At 40.9% G+C, this 6,222-nt stretch overlaps 1 pseudogene across 1 annotated transcript; it reads left to right on the top strand.

The window, feature by feature from the left end:
* Positions 1–261: 261 nt before the first annotated feature.
* Positions 262–1,343, top strand: LOC309636091 (large ribosomal subunit protein eL21 pseudogene; annotated as a pseudogene). The gene has a single exon. The product of its transcript is annotated as a large ribosomal subunit protein eL21 pseudogene (transcript).
* Positions 1,344–6,222: the final 4,879 nt, after the last annotated feature.

Here is a 6,222-nt window from a genome sequence, read left to right as displayed (position 1 = left end):
TAACGAAAGATGGTTTGACACATAGCAATGAGTAGCCATAATTTTTCATCTGCCAAGGAGGCTAAGACTTAGGCAGAGGGGGAGTGAATGAAAAGTAGTCTTATCCATTTGTTCACACACGCATGCCTTCCTTTATTCATCAAACAGTCACTGACCGTCCAGTAGGTGACTGGTGCTGGGTCTACAACAGCACCTAAGACAGGGCCCCTGCCTTTGTTCTAAGTCAGTTCACGTCACAGCGTCACTCAGACTAGAAAATGAAACCGGATGACTTATGAGCAAGCGTTAGGGCAAAAGGGGCCAGCGGTAGCCCCAAGGGAAAAAGAACACGGTCCCAGCCCAGCTTTGTTCTCTCCTGTGACCATCCCCCTTAGCTTCCCTCTTCTCGGAGGGGCAGAATCCGTGGTGCAAGAGTCACAGACACTTTCAGCTGGAACCACCATCTTCCAGTAATTCGCCAAAATGACCAACACAAAGGGAAAGAGGAGGGGCACCCGCTACACGTTCTCTAGGCCTTTTAGAAAACATGGAGTTGTTCCTTTGGTCACATACATGCGAATCTACAAGAAAGGTGATATTGTAGATATCAAGGGAATGGGCACTGTTCAAAAAGGAATGCCCCACAAATGTTACCATGGCAAAACTGGGAGAGTCTACAATGTTATCCAGCATGCTGTTGGCATCATTGTAAACAAAGAAGTTAAGGGCAAGATTCTTGCCAAGAGAATTAATGTGCGTATCGAGCATATTAAGCACCCTAAGAGCCGAGATAGCTTCTTGAAACGGGTGAAGGAAAATGATCAGAAAAAGAAGGAAGCCAAAGAGAAAAGTACTTGGGTTCAGCTGAAGCACCAGCCTGTGCGACCCAGAGAAGCACACTTCGTGAGAACCAATGGAAAGGAGGCTGAACTGTTGGAGCCCATTCCCTATGAATTCATGGCATGATGGGTGTAAAGAAAATAAAAGAACCAGACTGTATAAATGTTTCTCTTAATTGAGTAGAAGCAAATACTTCTCCCCCAAACAAATATTTAAAGCACATTTTGTGTCCGAATTCAGTGGGTGACGTCTTTACTTTTCAAATTTAGTGGTTTTTCTTCCTGAAAGATGTGAGGTAGTTTGTTGTGCAATATACTCCATTGGTTAATAAACTGCCAGATATTATTTATAAAATATTTGTACTAGTTTGAAAATAGTCTCTAAATTCCTATGAAAAAAAGATTTAAAATAAATAAATGAAAGGTTATCTGTTGCATTATAGTTAAGCTCAGGAAAAGTTGATCACTCATAATTGCATCATAAATTAAGTAGCTGTGTTTTTTTGTTTGTTTGTTTGTTTGTTTGTTTAAGTAGCTGTGTTTTGAGGATCAGGAACTTAACTTTGAAGCCTACTACTTAAAAATATATTGTTAAACTAGTTACATGCTAGTTCTGGGTTGTTTAGACCTTTCATGCAGCAGGGCTCAGAAAAGTGTTAAAAACTAGAATACCTTTTTTATTTAAACCGATGATAAGTATTTCTATAGCATCCAATATGTTATGTGGCATTCTAAGCACTTTACATAATGTACTCATAAAAAACTTGGAATAAGTTTTATTTTGCCTGTTTTAAATGAAAGGAAGCTGAGGCACAAGTAACTTGTCCGAGGATACATGTGCTTAGTGTTGAGCAAAGATTCAAACTCAGGCAACCCATAATCAGATCTTAGTCATCAGTGATTTATTGCTTCATATTAATAGGAATATTTTAAAGCTACTTTGTCTAGTTGGAGCACATTTTAGGTTTTGTTACTTCCTGGATATTTTTAATTGGATGTGGTAAACATCCAGTAGGGAACTGATCACATCCCATCCCCCTGCCTTCAGTATTCTGTGATAATACTTGTAGCAAGCTTATTTAAAATGAAAACCTTGACTACCTACTTAGTATTCTCTCCTTGCTGTTAGACTTGAGGACAAGAACCTATTTATAATTTTAGTAAATGCTGTGAATAGGTAAAAACCCAATGTTAGTGGCCTTGAGTTTCATCTAGTGAAGTGTGATGGTAATAGGGCTGCTTTGGAATCCAGCAAACCCCGGCTTTGAATCTTGGATTCCTAACCTAACTCAATAAATGGTGGTTATTAATTGTCAAAAAAAAAAAAAAAAAAAGAGTCACATCCAGTGTTCCTAGTCCCAGACTGGCCACATCCTGGGTTCAAGAACAGAATCCAGGGCGGGGAAGGAAGGAGGCTCTTTCTCCTCCCACAGCCTCAGTGCCCAGTGTGCTGGGGACACCAAAGTCGGAGCAAGGCCTCCCCTGACAGACCAGGAGGCTTAGCAGTCCATGCAGAGCCAATAAACATCATCTCCTTGGACTTTAATAAGGTTTTGAATGGGTTCCCACTTAAGTAGTCCTTGAGAAACTTGGAAAATATGGCTTGGTGTGAAAGTTTTATTAAGCAGGATGTTGGGAAAATTAGTGGTGTCATTTAGCATCCCCCAAAATCATTTTTGGCATCAATCTGCTTTGCCCTAGGTGGTCTCCAAGCCATCCTTGTCTTCCTCCCCCTCGGTCTCTCTCCTAATCCCAGCGACCATTCAAAGGGACTTGTGCAGTTTTGAACAGGGTTGTAAACTGGGACTTGCATAAAACCAGGGGTCAAGGGAGCTATAACAGAATGATTTAAGCAAACAAAGGCCACTTTATGTTCCAACCTAAATGTTGAAAACATAAAACCATTCTTAAATACATGCTGGCTGAGTATATGGAGAAAAAACTTCCTCTTGAAAATACACTTTGTCTTCTATAATCGGTTCATTACACACCATCATAAAAGTGTGGTCCAGGCAGAGGGAAAAGCAGTGCAAAGGCAGAGAAAGGAGAAGAGATTGCCCAGTGGGCTCAGAGTGGGGAAGAGCCAGGGTGGCTGCAGCACAAGGGCAGGAGGTGGCTGGGGGAACTGCTCAGGGTTCCTGTCTCCCTCCTCAGAGGTCACCCCTTAAACTCTCAGCTGCCTGCCTGCGAGAGGCAGAAAACCACAGAAGGGAGAAAATAACAGCTTCTGAGATTTACAGCCACCGTTGCTCTGTGTCTCCTAAATGCAGAGCATTGTGTTCAGAGATTTCTGTACATTTGCTCACTGATTTCTCCAATAATTTTGCAAGGAAGGCGTTATTCCCTACTTCACACATAACCTAGCCATGCTCATCCAGCTAAAGGGGGATTTAAACTCAGGGCCCCCCCACACTCTAAAGCCTATAATGTTTTTAAAAACCACATCATAGAGAAGATGAATATAAGTATCTGCCTGTGATGACATGAGCACTTCTTATGGTTTCCCCACATTTACTAATATATATTTTTTGAAAAACCACTTATTAAAAAAATACAAGTCATACATATTTAACACATTCTTATAAAAGCCAAACAATTCAGAATGAATAGAAAAGCAAGACTTCTCCTGACACTCCCTATAATTAAAGGTATAGCTGTAACAAAAGCATACTGGGGGAAAAAAATTTTTGAAGAGAAAAGAAACAAAATCTACAGTCCCTCCACTTTAATGAAACAAATGGGAGTGATTAGAATATTACTTTTCAGTCTGATTTTTTTCTATACTGGGGCTATCCGTTGTGTGATATACACTCATATTTTGTATCCTGCTTTCCTCAAATTAATGTCATGGGCATTTTCTGTGTCATCTGCCTGGTCCTCTTATCCTTTGGAGTTCATGTCTGAGTAACATTTAATTGAGAGCCATAGTTTGCTTAACCATCCCCCTATTGCTGAACATTTAGATTGTTTCTAATGATTTGCTATTATCAAGTGTTGTGTTTCAGATCTCCAGGCATTTTTTTCCCCTTTCTCTAGTTTGGATTATTTCCCTAGCATTCCCAGAAGTAGAATTACTGGGTCAAAGCATGTGAACATTCTTAAGGCTCTTGATCCATAGCGCGTAATTGTTTTCCATAAGGACTGAACCGGTTTTTGCTATTTGGAAGCTGGCTACTTTCTCTGTGTGGGAAGTTCTGGGGAAAGACTTTGTTTAAGACTTCTTATTCTGCTTAACTGAAATCATTACACTTTAATTTTGCTGTTTCATATGACCCCTTTCAAAGTTTGTTGACAATGTTTGACCAACTGATTATTGGGTGGAAGATTTATACTGGTCCCCCTGTCTCCAGGCTCTTCCTGCCTTCAATCTGTTTTGCACACTGCAGGCAGATTAATTCCTTTGGAAACATCACTTGCCTTGTGTCACTGTCCTGCTCAGTAACTTGTAGTAACTCTCTGTTTCTTCCAGGATCAAGTCCAAACTCCTCTACTGGGCCTTGAAGACCCTCCATAGGCCCCACCGGCCTTCCCGATTCAATCTGATCTCCTACCACCCTCAGCAGAAACCTTCAGCCACTCCCCTTCTAATCCCTAAATTATGCTCCATCTGCTTTCCCCTTTTATGTTTTCTCCCACCTGGAATGCTTCCCCGTCCTTTCTACCTAGTCCAAATCCTTCTCCTCTTTCAGGGTGATTCAGTCTCAGTGAGTCAGTTGAGAATTCTGCAAGAAGAGCCATGGAAAGTGGGGAAAACCTAGAATCAGGAATGCAGAAAGAGAGGGAATCAAAGGAGGGAAAACAGTGGTGATGCCATGCATGCCATCAGGGGCCGGGAGGACCCAGGCACCCCTTCATTAAAGACATGATTGTGTTGGCAACAGAGATCAGAACCAAGGCAAAATTCTTTGTACTATTGATAACATTTAGGCTATTTTTAATGGCCTAAAGAGGGGATCTGTGAGAGAGACTGATTGCGGGCTAGGGCTAATAAAATAATGATGACAATAATAATTATAGTATAGTTAGGATTAGCTTCACTTTGAAAAATAATGCTTTAAATATGAGAAAAATTAATTTATATTTTATGAAAAGAAATCCTTAGGAAGTCCAGTGCTGGAATGGCAGCTCCCTGCTCATCAAGGACTCTTTAGCTCTCTGCAATGCCATCCCCAGAGTGTGGCCCTCCTCCTCATGCTCCAATATGGCAGTTGGGGCACCAGCCATCACATCTAGAGTCCAGACCAATAACAGGCATAAGGATGACAAAGAGTGTCTCTGTTTAGGGAGAGTTCCTAGAAATCACAGGCAGTGCTTCTGCTCAGAACCCACTGGCCTAGTCACATGGCTTTACCTAGCTGTAAGGGAGTCTATATGCCCAGATAAAAATCAGGGTTATATTACTAAAACAAAGAGAAGAACAGATGTGGGGGCACACAGCTAGCAGCCTGTGCTACCAGCTATTGAGGCACTGTGGTAATCAATTTATATCAATTATCTCTTTTAATTTTTATACCAATTCTATGAGCAATTACATAATGGAAAGGAGAGTAAGACCTGGCCTGTCTCTGAGTCCAGAGCCTGGACTTTTTTTTAAAAAAGTTTTTAGGCTTTGTGGAAACATGTTTCATGATATAAAAATCACAAAATAATTTAAAAAATTTTTTTTCTTGACGAAACACACACACACACACACACACACACACATACTTCACCTTTCAGAGACTGAGTCTTACAGTCTCTGAAGCTGCATCTCACCATACAGAACTGACTGGAGCCCCTCCTTCTGTATGTGTTTAGTTACATATTTTTGTATACTGTAGGTCTTATTTGTGAAGAATATATAAGACTTTCTCTATAGGTTGTAAAACACACGTGGTTCTCAATAAATAATATTGAAATAATGTTCTAAAGGGAAAAAATAGAAATTTTTGAGAACACTCAAGGTAAACAGTTTTCACAAGTGAGAGGTCTACTGAGATAGCTGTGAATGTGAAAGAGGGTAAGAAAGGTGAAATTCTTCCTCCTTCAATTTGTATTGTGTTTTGAATTATCACTCCAGTTTTCCTGTAAAACAAATGAGTGGGGAAATTGCCACATAGGGAGGGCGGCCAGGTTTGCTAATGCTAATTCTGTGACTGCTCGGTATCTGAGATGCTAGGAAGCATGAACTCTTGGTGGAGTTGGATAGGTATCACAGCCCCAGACCAAGAGGCAGGGTGAGGGGGAGGTAGGATGGTAGGGGGCAGAGGGCATATCTGATTATAGAAGGAAAGCTGTTTGGAAAAAGTTTTTCAGACTGATAGGGACTGCAGACAGAGAAGGAAGAGAGAGTATAGGGCAGAGACTAGTTTAAAAAAATACTGTGAACATGGAATGGGGTTGGGGAGGCCAATTGGAGTTTAAA

Source organism: Balaenoptera borealis, assembly GCF_965194805.1.
Source record: "Balaenoptera borealis genome assembly, chromosome: 10".
In the NCBI taxonomy this organism is placed as follows: Eukaryota; Metazoa; Chordata; class Mammalia; order Artiodactyla; family Balaenopteridae; genus Balaenoptera; species Balaenoptera borealis.
The sequence above is the reverse complement of the archived record's forward strand: the minus strand, read 5'-3'. Positions and strand labels throughout refer to the sequence as shown.